Below are 17,627 nucleotides of genomic sequence, written 5' to 3'. Positions count from 1 at the left end.
GTCCTGCAGTGGGGAGCCACAGGGCAGGCAGGGAGGTCAGAAAACCTAGGAAGCCATGCAGGAAGCACCCTATGCTCAGGTGATTTCCAGTCTCGATCCCCTCAGCTCAGAATTTCAACTCCTCCCAGGGACTTTCTTGTCACTTTTTGTGTGTGTGTGGCTGGCCAGTATGGGGACCTGAACCATTGAACTTGGTGTTATAACACCACACTCTAACCAACTGAGCTGAGCGGCCAGCCCCTTTGTCACTTTTGACAGCCTTAATTGGGTATTCGGTTTCTGGATTTGAAATCAGCCTCTCGTACCCAGTTGAGAGCCATGGTTTTCTCACAGAGCTCAGCGCAGCCCCTCACCTGGCTTCCAGCAGTAGATCCACCTTGATTGACTTTAGCTATTAGGCCTCCATGGAAGAGTCTGGGCACTCAGACAGAACTTCCCGTTTCAGGAGGCTCTCTGGGTATAAAGTCCATCTGGGATGTTGAGGAAGTTGTCCTGCCTTCCTGTGCCTCAGCTTCTTAGATGCTGTCTCTGTTATTTATTCCTCTCCACGTTCTAATTAGAGAAAATTAGCACTCAGTCAGCCAGGACCAGTTTTGTTGGGTTATGTGCCTCCTGCAAAAGTAGCTTCCTGACATCCCAGGCTAGGTCTGGACGTCCTCGGCAGCATCACGTTGAAGGTCCACTATGAAGGCCCAGTAACAACAGCTGTCAGCTGCCATCAGCACACCCCGAGGAGCTGACATCTCAGACCATGTTTCCCAGAGGATGGGGCTTGCTGACACATACTGACACCTCCCAGTACCAGAACTGTGTTACTCAGTTTTCTGTTGCTTATGACAGAACACCTGCAACTGAGTAATTTATAAAGAAAAAAAATATTATGTCTTAAGGTTTTGGAGGCTGGGAAGTCCGGGGTCCAGGGCACATCTGGTGAGGGCTTTCTTCCTGGTGGGGACTCTACAGTACATCATGTGGCGAGGGACGAGAAGAGCACATTTCCACATGCTTTCTTCCTTTCCTTATAAGGCCCCCTGTCTACTTCCTGATAAGCCATTAAATCATTAACCCATTAATCCGTGAATGGATTAATCCATTCATGTGGGCAGAGTCTTCATGATCCAGTCACCTCCTTTCAAATACCGTAGTCTGATTTCCCACCCTCTTACAAGGGGATCAAGCTTCAGTGAGTTTTGTGGGGAGAGTCAAACCATAGCAAGAATGAACTCTTAGTGGGGAGGGGGCATTGTTCCAGCACATTCTCCAACAGTGATTGTCCAAAGCTGTCAACAGTCAAAAGGCAAAAATAACACCAGGGGACATGTGCTGTGTTCCCAGCTATGGGTTTCGCACCCAAGGAATCAGGATGATAAAAACACAAGTAAGACATCAGCACTGAGGGTATAAGCCATGGAGGGAAGTTGTCAAAGGGCAGAGACTTTTTTAGCCTGTTTCTTGGGCCTGGGGACTCGGGCAAGCTGGCTTGCAGCTTACCCCCTGCCGCCCAGAGGTCGCAGCAGTGCCTAGCTCTGCCCAACATGGCCTCAGAGGGGATTTACTGTCACACAGCTCTTCAGACCCCACCCACCACTTTGGGCTACAGTCCCATCAGGGGTTTTCTGTTGTTTTTACCAAGCTGCTAGAGTCTGGCCCGGCCAGGCTCCTCTGGAAACCTCTTCTCTAGTGTTCCCAAGTGCCCCAGAGCACACGGATGGCTGGGAAGTTACTTAGCAAATAAAAAGCTGAGTCCTGGGAAAGCGTTGTCCTCAGATAATAAGGCTTTTCAGTTGAGACAGAAGTCACAGGGGAAGGCCAGAGGCTTTCCTCCTTAGCCCCTTTTCACCCGCTCCTGGGGAAAGCAGGCCTGGTCACTCAGGGAACAGAGTTTAGGACCCACAGTTCTCTCTCAGCCTTTGCAGCAGCTTCCCCTGGGAGCAGTTAGGACAAAAGGCAGAAGATCCCAGAGGGTACTTAGTGTGCATTCAGGCTCCTTGACCCAAGCATGGGGGTCTTGGGAGTGACTTCAGCAGGGCACTGTGGGACAGAGGAGACCGGTGGGGTCTTGAGCCCTTCTTGGCTCTCAGATTCTTTGACTTGGCCTCGAGAACATAGCCTCTCCAACTCCCATCAACGCTGGAGGAGTGTCTTTCTGGCCATGGCCTTTGGGGCTGGGCTCAGGCTCTCATGGGCACTCAGTGTAGTCTAAGCAGATTTTCGAAAACATGCTCGAGGTTTGGGAGAGAAGCAGGATGGGGCCTATCCACTCCTTTCTGTTGCTTCTTTCTCAGGGGATTAAGTTCCAAAGTCAGCAGTTAAGGGGAAAAGGCCTATGGTCAAACCCACCCTTGAAAGTCCCTAAAGTATATCTGTGTTTTCCTATGGAACCCTGAGTTGCCAGTCTTCGGCAAGCTGCAGTTGAGAACCTCTGAGCTTGGATAAAGGAAAGAAGAAGGAAGTCACCATGCAGGTGTCTGGGGCTTCAAGCAGATCAGAAAATTCCTAGGGCACAGTGGAGGCTAGCAGAAGTCAACTCCGATTTTTAGAGATTTATCACTAAATCAACCCAGCATTGTTTGTGAACGATGCTAGTAAGAAGCATTGGCTTCCATAGGTGGCCACCCCCAGAAGAAGGCAAAGAGAACACCCTGCTTTCCTGTCCTTCTCTGCCATTAGTATATACTATAGGGCTGGCAATCTACAGCTCTCAGGCCAAATCTTGCCCCCAGCCTGCTTTGGTAAATAAAGTTTTATTGGAACACATTCATGCCCATTTACTTATATTGCCTATGGCTGCTTATCTGCTACAGTGGCAGAGTTGAGTAGTTGAGAAAGAGGCCATTGAGTCCACAAAGCTGAAAATATTATGTGGCTTTTTACAGAAAAAGTTTTTTGAGCTTTGGTATATACTCCTCTTTTTATGCCTGCAGCCATTTTCATTAGAATATCTATATTCTTCTTTTTGAGTTATAATACCTCTTTATATATAAATGATCTTATATATGCTGAAAATATATATTTCTGTTTCAGAGTTTTGAAAAGTGTATAATTTTTATACAGGCGTATTTAAGATCTCTGCACATTTTCTGGTTTCAGCCTTGGTGACTGGCTTAGAAATCACCCCAAGGTTATGGACACATTTGCCATCAGTCTTTTCATCCTGGCACAGGTCTCTCAGGATGATAAAAAGTCAAGAATGCTATGGTACGCTGACCACCACTGGCCTTGATTCTGTTCTGAGAAAGTGATGCTTTCTCAGGCAGGAGCCTGCCTTAACCACTTGCCACGTGACCCTTTTCTCTGCTGTTAACTAAGCAGAGGCTTCCCCTGCCTTTCTCTGACCTCATGCAAAAGACACGGAGGATTCTGGGGACCCCAGAAGAAAGGTGACGAATACTGAACTTCATTGCAAAGTCTCTTACCACTTGTGTAGGCCATGTAGTGTATGGGTTAGTAAAATGGGCCCTGAGTTCAAATTCCAGTCCCCCTTCACCTGCTATGGCAAGTGACTTCTTGTCTGTCTCCCCATCTATAAAATGAGGATAATGATTATATTTCTAGTGTTGGTGTGAGAATTAAATAGCAGTCCCTGGCACTGTACAGTGCCCAACACATAGCCCTCACTAAATGTGAACGGCTCATATCATTTTGTAGAGAAAAAGGCTCTGGCTAAGTAACAGACCAGCAACCCACATGTCAATTGGATGACAGAGGAAAATCAGCTTCCCTAAACCAAGTGACCTAGGCTGATGTTGCAGGGTCCTTGAGATGGGCTAAGATGCATGCATTAAGCACCTGCTGTATGCATGGTGCAGGGGGGATACTTGAGAATTCAGTACTTGCTTCTGGAGGGAACGAGGGCACTGTGGCAGGAATGTGAGGCAGCTTCCAGGAAGGAGTGATGTTAGAGCAGGGACAGGAAGGGAAGTTATGATTTGAACAAGGAGTGGGGCTATTTGGGGAGCTGCATGCGGCCCAGTTTGGGAAGAGGTACAGCAGCTGGCATAGCATAGATGCTGCAAACATTTATTAGATGAAAAAATGCTGATGGTAGTGATATAGCACAGTGGCTCAAGTCAGACTTGGGGCCAATCCCAGCCCTAACAGTGACCTAAAGTTTCTTTGCCCCTTTCTAAGCTTCTGTGTTCTCATTCGTTAATCAATGTGATTGAGGATGTCTTATGTACCAAGGCCCTGCTAAGGGCTAGGGATGGGACGGGGTGGGGAGTCAGGGCATAAACAGAGCAATAGAGAGTGAATTGCCAGGGACCGATCAATGAAGGAAGGGGGGGAACCAAGCACTGCTGGACTCGGGGTGAACCCTGCAGATCCCCACTAGGGGAGGCTTTGCAGAGGAGACTGTGTCTGAGTCCTGAGTGGTGGGAGCAAGGAGGAAAGGCATCAGAAGGCGGGAAGTGTGATCTGGCCTGGGGGCAGGGCAGCAAGAGCCCAGGCACTGAGGCTGGGGTGAGTTGGGCAGAACGGAAGGAAGCCTGTGTGGTTGGAGTTCAGTGCAGGGGGGAGGGGGACAGGCAGCAGGAGGCGAGGTCACTGCAGGGGCAGGGACTGGAGTGCAGGGCCTCTAAGAGGGAAGCAGGTGGAGGATGGCCCAGAGCAGGACTTTTGGACAAGGGAGACCATAAGCACAGAGAGCGGCAGAGTGAGGAAGGTGAGACAAAGATGTAGGAGGTGACAGGGCTGAGTGGGGGACCTCTTTCCCCTAAAGTGGGAAAGATAAAGGGAGAAATATCACTGTGGGCATCATGGAATGGAGTCAAAGGACAGTGAGGTCCCCTCCACCCCAGCACTCAAGTCTGCAAAAGTGGGGCCTCCATGCAGGCAGGACAGTGAATCCGGATGAAGTGCTTGAGCAGAGACCCTCCCTGCACCCCAAGTTTTTAGCCTGACACGGCTCTACTCAGTTGCCACCACCCAATAAGCATTTGTTCTAGAACTTTCTCCATGTTCACAGCCAGGGGACCAAGCTCTGAGGTTTCAGGAGGAGAAGGTTCCCACCCAGAGAGGTTTCAGTGGGGTTTGAACTTCAGGACCACCTCGCCACCCCCAATAGCAAAAAGGTCTAAATGCATGGAATTCACTGAATTTTTCTGAAGTTAGCTTTCAGAAAACAGGAGCATTTTCATCCAAAGGGAAGAAAGAACCACTCTGCCAGCTTGAAAAGTTTCCCAACCTCCCCTTCCCTAACCCGGCCCCAGCCTCAGCTCCAGCTCCTGTGTTCTGAGAAGGAAACGACCCTTTGTAGAGGGCCGTGGTGCCAACATCTCTGCCTCCCAGCTATTTTTAGAAAGCTGAGGCTGTGGAAAGTTTCCATGAAGGATCGACTCCTCTCGTTTCCTAGGTTGAGAAAACAGGAAACCCTTCAGAATCCGGGCTTTGAAAAGCTTGGCATGAGGCTGCCCGGACCCCACCTCCCCCTGGCATTCTGCTCTCACTACATCTGCCATCAGCGTATCAGGCCCTGGCAGGGTTCATGGAGGGGTGGGGGTTGAGGGCTGACATGCTGCATTCAGTTTCTGGTTTAAGGACTCCGGGAGTCAGCTGGTACTGGGATACAGTTAGTGCCTAATTAATGGTGGTTAGCTGAATATGGATATGAAATATGAATTCATCCAAAGTTCCTCTTAATGAATCTATTTCCACACTTTGGAAATGTTTGTTATTTTCATGCATACATTCTCATCCATTAACATACATGTACCCTAATTCACACATATATACCTAATACATATATACTATTCTAAAAACCAGCACCTGCTAGGTAATATTTTTAGACACAATCTACAGATGGGAAAACTGAGGCATAGAACGGTTATGTCACTGAGGCAAGGCTCACCCAGCAAGGAAGCAGCAGAGGTGGGATCTTGACCCTGACTGTCTGGTTCTAGAACGTGAACTCTCCACCTCCCCTTGCACATGCTTTTAGCATGCATCTGAAGCACAGTGAGCTGTTCCTTACTTTCTGGCACAAAACAAAGCCTATTGCTGGAAAGCAGTGAGTTCAGAGTCTGACCTGAAGCATTGAGAGGGTTACTAACCATCACAGCTAACAGCTACTGCACACCGTTCACCAGGTACTGTGCTAGGTGCCGTGATGTGCATTAATGCTTAGCAGCCTTACAACAGCCCTCAAAGGTATGCACTATTATGATTCCCACTTTACAGAAGAGGAAACTGAGGCACAGAGAGGTGAAGTCACACAGCCAGTCACCAAGGGGGCTGAGAGTCAAACCTGCCTTATTCAGCTCTTTACAGCTGTTTGTATTCCCTGCCCCTGTTATCATGGAGGTCACAGACTCATCCACACAGGGGTTTTTCAGAGAAAAGCACCCTGGATCTAAGAAGGCCCAGCATGAACGCGGAGAGACTTTGGGCAACTTTCTTAACATTTAGCCATCATTGCCAATTTTCCATCTCTATAACTTCAGGATAAAGCTAAGATGAAAAAACCAAGTCTGAGGAGGTTGTGGGAAGAATTCAGTATCAGAACAAGGAAAGGGGAGATTAGCCTGCCTTTGATGGGACCCCCAGTGGGATCTACCCCCTCTTCTCTTCCACCCCAGGACCAGTCAACACAATCTAACTGGAAAACATAAGGTTTACACATACCTTAGAGAAGATGTACACCTTGTGTCGTGTGGGCTGCCACTGATATCAACTTATTTCCAAGGTCAAAGGAAGTCTTTTTGCAAGGTCCACTGTTCTTACATCTCACTGCCCTGATTCCACTAACTCTAGTACCTTAGATAAGTCACACAAATGGGAGAAGGGAGCTTGCTTCTTGATGCAAGTGGCTGGCACTGCACTCTTGGTTTCCTGCACATACACTTCTAGCATGGGGGCTGGTGATTGAACTTTCCAGAGCCCCTCTGAGGACGCTTTCTACTGCTGAAGACCCACAACATGGTTTCTCACCAGTGGGAGAAAGAATTCCTAGTTGTGATGAAAGAAATAGAAATTATGTTTAAATTCATGGTAGTTAGTTTCCACCTGCTCTCTTTTTAAGGGCCTCTCTTTTGAGAAGGAAGAACTATGTTTTATCAGACTTAATCACATAATAGATACTTTCTGGGTGTCATAATAATAGAAGTAGTTCAGTACACAATAGAGAGCCTCATGTGCGCTACATAAAATACAGGAGAGAAAGTTACTTAAAGCATGCTCCTTGGCCCAAATCCATTTCTGCCACAAAGATTTTGAAAAGTTACCACTTTGAGCAATTTTCGGTAACAGATCTGCAGCACAAAATATTACTGTCCAGAAAAAAACAAAACAAAACAAAAAAAACCTCATGACATAGGAAGACATTTCTAATGTTAAAAATGGTCAAATGTATGATCACAAGCAACAAAAAATGTATTTTTAAAAGTAGCCTGCCTGAGGCTCTAGAATGCTAACGTGATGCATGTTTGTGGTGACCTCTCACCCGCCCCATTCTCTCTCCCCCTTTCTCTTTTCTTTTGTAGTTAATGAAATTATCAGGAAGGAGTTTTCAGGACCTCCTGCCAGAAATCAGACGTAGAAGAAGACATTATAGCAAGACATCCTCCATAGCTGACCCCTCGGAGCCCTCTGCTGGGCCCACCTCTGTCTCCTTAACTGTTCATCTCCTGGCCCAGAGTCCACCCGTGGAGCAGTGTCTGGGCACAAAGCTGACTGTTGATTCAGGAGCTCGTCACCTCTCTGTGTAAACACCAGAAGAGAACACTCTTCCTTTTAATTTGTGTTTTAAATCCCCAAGAGCATCCCAGTTGATCTTAATGGTGTTCCATCCAAATATTAAGTGCCTGCTGACCAAAACCACCTTCTGAACAAGACAGGACGCTGGAACTCACCTGAGAACGGAGTGACTGGAGCTTGGGGGGACATGCTGGGGTGGGTCCAGAAGATGTGGGCACTGTGGTTAAACCCCAGCCCTGCATTCATTTTCCAGGTCACAGATACAGCTCCTGTACCTGTTGAATGAAAGGAGCTCTCAGAGCAGCCAGAGGAACGTGACCCAGGAGTCCGGCTTACAGGCTGAAGAAACCCAAAACCTTCTTGCTAGAGACAGAAACAGACTTCTCATCCTTAGCATTCACCTGGTCCATGCCGCAACTGGGCCACTGATAAAGTTTTATTTCTGAATTTTCTCATTCCAAAACAACACTGTCTTGCCCAGACAAAGTCACCTGTTAAGACTTCTCAGTGTTATGACATGTGTACATGTTTGCTCTTTTACTTTGCTTTAAAAAGCTGGCCAAGGCTAGAGGTCAAGCCCTCTTGGCCAGCTGCTCTTTAATCCCTGCGGCAGGCAGTCGGCACTGATGCTGAGTTTCCATAGATGGGGGAGGTGACCTGGGCCACCGAGAGCGAGCACCCATCTGCTGCAGCCCTACTGCTTTTCTTCCTAACTGCCCGAGTGCTTTCCCATAAGTAGTTAAGGATCTCAAGCATGTGCGTGGAATTTTGAAGAGCAGTGGCAGAAAGCCATAAAAAAAAAAAAAAAAAAAAGAGTGCAGGTGTTTTTGTTAGTAAAATGGCTAAGTGCTTCTGTAGGTAGGTTTCTACCAAGATAAAGGCTGAATTCCTTCTCTGCCCCAAACTCAAAGTGGGATAGTAAAGCTCAGGATTTGGCCCCAAAGTTCATTGGTTATTTTTAGCTGAACCTATTTAAAGCCCCCCTGAGCCCTAGAGTGCTGGCCCCAAAGACCTCTCTGCATTAGTGGGCACGCACTAATAGAGGCAGATCCACACAAGTGCCTCCCTTAGTGTGAATGAGCTCTGCTCAGACCAGTCGTATGTTAAATGTGATATTCCCCCCAATTGTCTGTCTCCCCAGAGCACACCCATACTCCTAACTAGTCTTCCTCCATTGGTGTAATTTTTGCAAGCAGATGCCTCAAAGTTTTTGGCAGGTGAGTTTTTATCACCCAGATGAGTTTCTGTTTGCATTTATTGCAGACATCCCAGGACAAGCTAGGGATTTATTTTCAGCCATTCGATTATTTCTCCAGTAACCAACAACAAAGTGAAAATATTCTTAGCATTCTTCAAAGACTATGCATAGGGTGATTTCTTAGTCCAGTCTGATAGGTAGAAGGCCTTAGAGGAAGGTCACAGCTGTTAAATGCCCACAGTGAGTCTTCTGACTCCTGGCTTTCTTGTCAAAGTGACCTAGAGGTAAAACCTTCCTGAGAGCTGGGCCAGGTGAATGTGGCACTCCAGACAGAAGACAAAATGCCCAGGTTCAGGCCTTTGCACCCTCTTGTATGTACTCTTTGGGTAACTTCTAGCATTCATTTTCTCCAAACAGCAGGAGGCCTATCCTCTACCCACCTCAAGCACAGAGTTTAGCAAAATTCTCTTTTAAACAAACAGAATACCAGTAAGAGGCTGACCGCTACTGCAGAGTTTCTGGGATGCTAAAATACTTCCTTATTAACAAAGCAAGTTCCTTACACTAGCAGCTTTACTTAAAGAATTTTCTCTCCAGCAATATTGACTTCACTGGGAAAGAGTTGAAAGTGAGCGATTTGTTCTCACTTGACCTGGCCAGGAGCCATTTTTTGCACATGAGGGAATTTGGCCTTTCCTCGGTTATCTGAATGTTTTTCCCAAGTGCCTTCCTGCTATTATAGCAAAGTAGCTCAGCTTCATTGTCCAGGGGGTGAAAAAGGACTAACTCCATCAATCTTCTAACCATGTTAGCGAAAAGAGCCTCCTGGTAGCTTAAATATACATATATGCAGGTACGTATATATGTACCTGTATGTGTGTGTGTGTGTGTGTGCATGCGTGCACGTGTGTGTGTATAATACACACACAAACCCCCTTCTTTTTCTAAAACATCTTAGCTGGATATTATAGGAAGCACTTTCATAAACTACCAAATAGCAAAGGAAAGAGAAAAGCATTAGATTTGAGACATAAACAGGCAAGAGAAAGTGTATTAGGAACCGATAGCTATCAAGAAAGTGTTGTCAGTTACAAATGCCAGGAGGAAATTTTGCCAAGAGTACTAGCTTATGAAATATTTTCAGTATGGGAAGAGGCAATAAGATCCTCTAAGAGAATGAGAAAGGAAGGGTGTCTAAATGGTCACGGTGGGTGTGTTTCATGTGTGTTAGAAGGATCTCGGTTAAGTCAAGGTTTGCACTTGCTACATCCAAGTTATTGTAAATATGTAGCCCTCTGACAGATCTACCATGTTGCCAAATGTATATTTCCAAAGTTTGCAAGTCTTCCTGTATTGTACAAAAATACTGCTGCTTGATAATATATATAGCAATCCAAATTAGTATGTTATTAAATTTTATTTTCTTATCTGTATTTTTATGCTTATTATCTGTCCTCAAAATATTGCACCCCTGTTGGAATTAGAAAATATTTATAAATGGTCAGAAATCTTTTTAAGTGTCTCTTTTTACATATTTTTTTTTTCCTTAAGAGAAATGATGTATTCTTGAAAAATTTGTTAATCATTCCAGGAAACAAACAAAAAACAAAACAGAGCTGGTCAGTCACGAATCTAGAAGAAAGCATCTCAGGGCTGGGTGGTTAGCTCAGTTGGTCAGAGCGTGGTGTTATAACACCAAGGTCAAGGGTTCAGATCCCCGTACTGGCCAGCCACCAAAAAAAGAAGCAAGCATCTCAGGAGAAAGGGGGGAGGATATCTTTGTAGGAGAAGGAACCACCTTTTCTTGCTTGAGAATGTTGACTCTCTTCAGCCCTGAGCCTGGATCTTGTCACTGAGGAGAACTGTACTGTAAAGTGTCTAGATCCCCTCCCCTCCCCCACAACAAGTGATCTAGTAGGCAATTTTGGTTACAACAATGACAAAACCCAGCCTGTGTTGTAATGGGATTTTAAAAGAGTTCATATTCATGGAACCCTACATGCGGGCTAATATTTACAGAGCTAACCTACTCTAAATCCTGCATAGACATAGCCAAGGATGAATTGAGTCGATTCCTTTTAAGAACCAGGAAGCACTGATATTGAATTTTTTGTTTACATCCAGTAGCCAAGACATCTATCTTAGCAAGCCAGCCTTGGGCCAGGGCAGGTGGTGTCACATCTAGGTGGATCAGAAGCTGATGTGTTCTAATTGTCCCTGTGGAATAAAGTTAGGCTGAATTTATTTCATGTCAAAAAAAAAAAACCAAAAAACTTTTCAAGTGCTTTCTATTGATAAGAATTGGAAGAATGTCAGGGTCCACTTAACAACTGTGTTCATTTCATGTTTACAAGAGGCACAAGGGTTGTGACGTTCTTGACAAGCTGGGGTAACCTTTCCTGAACTCATTTTCTGGAGGGACAGCCCTTCAGCAAGGGCTCCCCGCATCTTAACCTTGGGTCTCCCAAGCTTAGGGCTTGGGTGTTAAATTTCATGGAAGCAAACCAGCCAATTACACAGCAAGTGTTCTCCTACATTCCAACTAAATACTAAAGAAAAAGCATCCCATAAAACTGATCGCAAACATCAATTTCCCTCAGCTTTCACAAATATTTTGAGTTATAGCCAACATCACCATCTTAACTCAGTTTGTTTAAAAACAAACTTTTCTGTTGATTGGTGAGAGAGATGTTCCCTGAGCAAGCCCCCCAAGTCAAAATGAGTTGGGGTCCTCGGAGCTGGAAGTGAAAGAGTTAACACTGCCTTTATGCAGTTGTTGGCAGACTAGACTAAACTCCCTCCAAGTTCAGGGTTTGGATGGAATGGACACAGATGATGTCGCTTCCACTAGAGCAGGTGCTTAAGCATTCTGATCGGCCTGAGCAGACAAAGGCTGTGGTTAATGGGACCACAGCTTAGCTAACATCCTGGGCACCTCAAAGAACCTCACTCGCCCCTGTTGCCTCTATAGCCCTTAGAGGGGAGAAAATGTTGACAGTGTCCTAATACAATTCTCCAAGAAGTAGAAGTCTCTCCAACAGGGTGGTGCTGTAAGGCTTTGAAAAATCCTGACTGTTAAAGGCATTTGAATACATCACATTCCTATGCAAAACATTTTTAATCTCCAGTTTAATGTAGTTTATTTTTGCTATATGTAAAGTATTTTTATACAGCTTGTATCATGATAGTTTAGCAATAAAACAGTTGAAAGCAACAGCTACTTTGGTGTATCTTTACTTTTCTAGAGAGGCTGCTCAAATGTCTCCTTTACATTTGGGGTTCATAAGCAAGGAACATTTTTGTGTGCATATACTATGTGTACATGTACTCCTCACCTCGGCCCTAGGAGGTAGGTACTACCCCATTTTACATGCAACATTGGGGCTCAGAAGTTACTTACCCGAGGTGACAGAGCCATGAGGTCCACCTGGACTTGTCTGATTCTCTCCAGCACAGAGCTCTGCTGTAGTCTATGTCTCTAGATCTCTTTTGAGGTAGCATCCAGGTAAAGGAGATTTATGATCTCTTTAGACCAGCTTTCAGAGGGTATTCTGAAAGCTTACTTTCAGGTATGTAAAAGCTTCCCAGAGCATTTACAGCCAACTGGGCTAAGCTGGTCACTTGGAAGGCAAATCAATCCTCTTTGAGCATCTTGCAAAATTCCAAGGTTTTAAAAAAAACAACCAAAAACCAACAACACCTTTTACCATCAAACCCACAAACAGAATTAGATATTGTAAGTACTAGAACTTTCCAGCTGGCTTTTTCCTTAAAACAGCTTTTTTCCTTCACCCTATAGCTAAAGCACTCAAGAGGTTTGGAAATAACTGCTGTTTTTTAGGTCTTAATATTGTTCAAACTTCCTCCTGTCCTTCAGTGCTACCCTCAGACCCCAGGGAAATAGGGTCCCTGCACTTCAGGGACCGCCTTCACCCCACCACAGCCCTGGGCTTGGAAAGCCTTCCTGGGAATTTTCTAGATGCCATCTAGTGCCTGGAACCAGCAGTACCATATGGGCAGGTATCCCCAGCCTAGGTCTGGCTGCTGGAAGAACCTACCTTGACATGTTTTAGTTCCCCTCTGGTGGCTGGGACCATCTGGTCCCCATTTCTCTCCTTCAGATTCCCTAAAGAGCTCCAGAACTCACACCTACAGGGTCCGGGCCACTTTCCAGAAGAGCATCCTGGTGAACAGACTGCTCCTGATGGCTGGTGGAGTATTTTTTAATTTTTGTGGGATCATGTGAGGTTGGACCACCAGAAACGTGCTAACACACTGATTTGGGAATGACTCAAATTGCTTATGTGGTCAGGAGCCCCACTAAAAAATATCTGCCTGGGGCCACACACCCTAGGAGCAACTCTGCCCCCTTAAGATGGTTGCTACAGCAGCTGTGCGCAACTATTTTTCTCTAACTCACTTTCTAAAAACCTCATACTTCTCCTGAATAGAAAATCAGAATAATCTTAAGGAGAAGACAGGATAAAACTATAGTCATTTTTAAAAAAATAAGTCTGTGTTCCACATTGGTATGTGTAACATAATTGGTAATCAAATTTGACCTCTGCTTCAGTTCCCCCAGATGTAAAATGAGGACAACAGTCCCCATCTCACACATATTGAGTGCCTAATAAATATTAGTTATTGATCCAATATCCCATCATTTAACAAAGAGATTTTAGATTTGCCCAAGGCTCATTATTGACCCTTGAGCTCATATTGGGACCTCACTTTCCCCAAATCTGGAAAACATTCAGAGCTCCAATAATGGAATTTGAATTCCTCTACCTAGATCATTAAAGCCAGAAAGCTAAGTTTATCCAATTGTCGAGTCCCAGAAGAAATTTACTCTGGGGCATCTTTACCAGGAGTTTGCAAATCTGAAAATATTCCTTGCTACATGCAACAGCAAGAATTTATATTAAGGAGTAGAAATAGAATGCTGGTTTTAGTAACAAGTGGGAAATTAAGAATAATGACTTAAAGTAGAAAACAAAAAGTGCCAACCCCTATACAGCCTCATCAATTTCATAAATTGGCAGATAACTAATTTTCTGGCAGGACCAGGTTGAGTATGAAACAAAGCTGAGGATGGTAGGCACAGAGCCACAGGGCCTTTAAGAAGTGAAAGCAAAGTTGTTTCTTTTGTTTGAGGAGCCCCAGTAGCTGTGATAAGATATATGGGGACATGTTTGCTGTAAGCCTCATGACATTTGTGGTGCAATGATGAACGAGATTGGACCAAACTTTCTCTGAAAAGGACTTCTCTTGCTAAACCATCTCTTCTTCCTCTTTCTTGGTAAAATTCAGAAGCTGAGCTTGGTAAATGGCCCGATGTAGAGTTATCCCCCACCTCTGCCCTATACTTGTCCCTCTCCCCTCTCCAGGAATTCATGATTTACTAAAAAATCTCAAGCTCTGAAACTCGGCACTGGACTCAAGACACGAAGTACAACGACAATCTGATCTGCTTCCCAAAGGCTGTACTTTTTACATCAGTGGTCCTTAACTTTTATTTTTTAGGGAGGAGTGGGAGACCACATCCTTCTATGAGATGCTAACAGAACTTTTCCAAAACACATTGCCCACAGTTTCTGCTGGTTCTCAAAGTATCAGAGGACATCTAAGGAGTTCTGATTAAGACCCCTCTCCTCTTAATGCCATCGGGGCAGTCCTTGAGGAAAACGCATTTGAAGTGCAATCTTGGCACAGGTTTTCCATACACCCTCACATATGCACCCTCCGTATATGTGACTGTCTGTGTGACCTCCCCATTTTGATAGGCATTAGGCATTTCTAGTTCAACATGCCCCCAAATTTTCTGATTCCCATTCTCCCCTCCCTCCACCCACCCCTACTCTATCTTCCCCATCAACTTACAGCAACACCATTGAACAGTTGCTTAGTCAACAACCTGGGAGTAACCCTGGATCACTCACTGTCCCCATTCCCCACACATCAGCAAGTCCTGGTGGGTCCTTTTCTGTTATCCATCCCACCTCCTTGCCACATGCCCACGGAGACACCTGCATCTTCTGCAGGGATAACAGAGTGGCCCTTTGCTCAGCTGGTGCACTCCAGCCCTCCCTGAAGCCAGACTGAACTTAAAGAACCTCGATTCCATCATGTCCCTGTTAAAGCCCTCCAGTGACTTCCCTTTGCATTTAGAGTCATCTGGATTCTGGGCAAGAGGCTTAGTGAGCTTCCCTGCCTACCACCCCTCCAGACTCACCTCGGCCACACAGCTTCTCTTCTGTCCCTTGCCCAGACCACGCCATCTCCCACCTCCATCTCTGACTCCAGAGTAGCGTGGCCCTGGCCCTGCCTCTTTCTTCAGCTCTCCAATCAAACGTCCCATCCTCAGAGCACTTCCCTGACGCCCAGGTGTCACGTGGGCCCTACCCCCACTCCCTGCCCATACATACACTCATCACAGCGAGGACAAAGTGTTCCTGTTTGGATAACTGTTGCTTGTTTACTGTCTGTCTCTCACACCTGTAAATTCCACAAAGACAAGGATGGGTTTGTTTTTGTTCAATGCCATGTCCCAGACCCTGGCATGCAGTTGGTCACTGGGTGCAGAAGGAACAGACATGCCTCACTTTCATATACACGAGCTGCAGTGAGAACAATGGATTCATCTGGAATGTATAGAAAATTAACCGTTTTCTAATACTTAACACATTTTTAAAAACCAAACTGACTCAAAGGAGACCTTTCTTCCATACCATACGGTTCAGTTGATTGGTTTCTAACTACGCATCAGTGCATTGCAGCGTGTCTTCTAGAAAGAGCCAGCACCCTCTGCTGCAGAGAGTGATGGAGACCATACTCCCCAGAGCCTGCCGCCTGCCGCCTGCCAGCCGTCCTCTGCCTCTGGCAGCCTGCAGCCACCTGTGGCCCTCGTGCCTGTAAAATGCTCGCTGCTGTGGCTCAACAGCTCCTGGGGGACAGGTAAGAGAAGGGCGGTCGGCCAGCTGCCGTTTACAAGCCACATGTGAAACTTGACTTCTCTGGGGAGCCTGCTTGACAAGGTGAATAATGGGATTGTTTGCAGTGGAGCGAGGTGCGACCAGAGCCTGCTGCTGGCTGTGTTAGACGGTGCTGACGTGCTCTGGCTCGGCTCCCCTCCACCTGGCCCTGCCAGCTACACCTGCAGCCGCACAGCCCGGGAACCCGGGCTCTCATTTATCCTCCACATGGGGCCAATAACCAGGGGCACCCTCTGTGCGCTGCCGGAGTCTCCCACACAGGACCTGACCCCTAGCCTGGGCTCCAGGACCCAGAGGCATCAGGGTGGAAAGTCTTGCTAAAATTGACCCCACGGACACATCCCCTGGCCCCATAGAGACCGGAACTGCCCAGGGTAGGTTCAGGCCTCCCTTGAGAGTTGGGAAGGTAGGGGGCCAGACCCCATCACTTCCATCTCCCAAGGCTCAGGGCCTCCCCCTTTATCCCTGTTTTATCTCTTTTGCCCTTTGTCCCTGTTTGTCAGACTCTCAAGTCACCCTTTCCGTCCCGCTGTAACCCCCATGAGGCTCTGAAACCCCGCTTTCTGCCCCTCATTCCCAGTGCTGCTTCCTGTCCTCTGCATCTCACAGCCTGTCATAAACAAAACCCTCACATCCTCCATCTTCCCTCCCAAAGTTATTCTGTAACTGAAACCCACCACGCTCCTGAGGCCCCTGCTTCCCTTGCAGACCTCTGCCACAATGATCACAAACTTAGTGTCTTAAAGCCCCACAAGTTCACTATCTTCCAGTTCTGGAGGTCACAAGTTCAAAGTGGCTCACACAGGACTAAAATCAAGGTGTTGGTAGGGCTGCGCTGCTCCTGGAGGCCCTCAGGGAGGATCCACTTCCATTTTTGGAAATAAACAGGGCCACCTGCCTTCTGTCATCTCCCAAGCCAGCAATCCCGTCACTCTGACCCCTGCTCCCAGCCTCACTTCTCCTGCTCTCATAGATTCTCCTGCCGCCTTCTTCAGCTTAGAAGGCCCCTGTGATTACATCGGAGGGCACGCTCTTCGTCTCACCTGTGGTTAGTAATCACACCTGCAACGTCCCTGTTGCTGTGTAAAGTGACATGTCCACAGGTTCCAGGGATATGGGTGGGGGCCCTTATCCTGCCTGCCACACCCTCCTTGGAGGTGGCCGCTTGTCCCACCTGGCCCTGAGGAGTGGGTGTCTTGCTTGCTCCTTTCTGGCACCTTCAGACTGTTTTCCCTGGGCCATTGTCCTCATTTCTTGGTGACTTTAGCTCCTCAGTCAGGGCACTTTCTTCCATTCCACTCCTGCCTTAGTTTTTGGCAATTTTATCATTCACTGGAGGATCCCTCCCACATCCCAACTTCTGTTTATTAAATTCTTCTCATGCTGAGATTTTTGTCTTCCTACTTCAGCCATCATAACCTAGGCCAGGGGCTCTCAAATCTCAGGGTGCATCAGAATCCCCTGGTGCTTGCTAAAACACAGGTCACTGGCCCCCACCCCCAAGGTTCTAGTGCAGTAGCTCTGGGGCAGGGCCAGAGAATCTGCATTTCTGACAAGGTCCCAGGTGATGCTGATGCTGCAGGTCCTGAACACTGTGAATCATTGCACTAGACCTTGAGAGGACAAATTCCTGCCCCCTGCCATCTTCACAGTCTGAAGCACCCCACTCTCTGACAGTCTTCTAGCTCCTTAGCACCTGACTCCCATAACCCTACAGCCCACCCGAGACCTATAATCCTTTGACC

This window comes from Cynocephalus volans, chromosome 1 (genome assembly GCF_027409185.1).
Source record: "Cynocephalus volans isolate mCynVol1 chromosome 1, mCynVol1.pri, whole genome shotgun sequence".
Taxonomy (NCBI): Eukaryota; Metazoa; Chordata; class Mammalia; order Dermoptera; family Cynocephalidae; genus Cynocephalus; species Cynocephalus volans.
Note: the sequence above shows the minus strand (reverse complement) of the source record.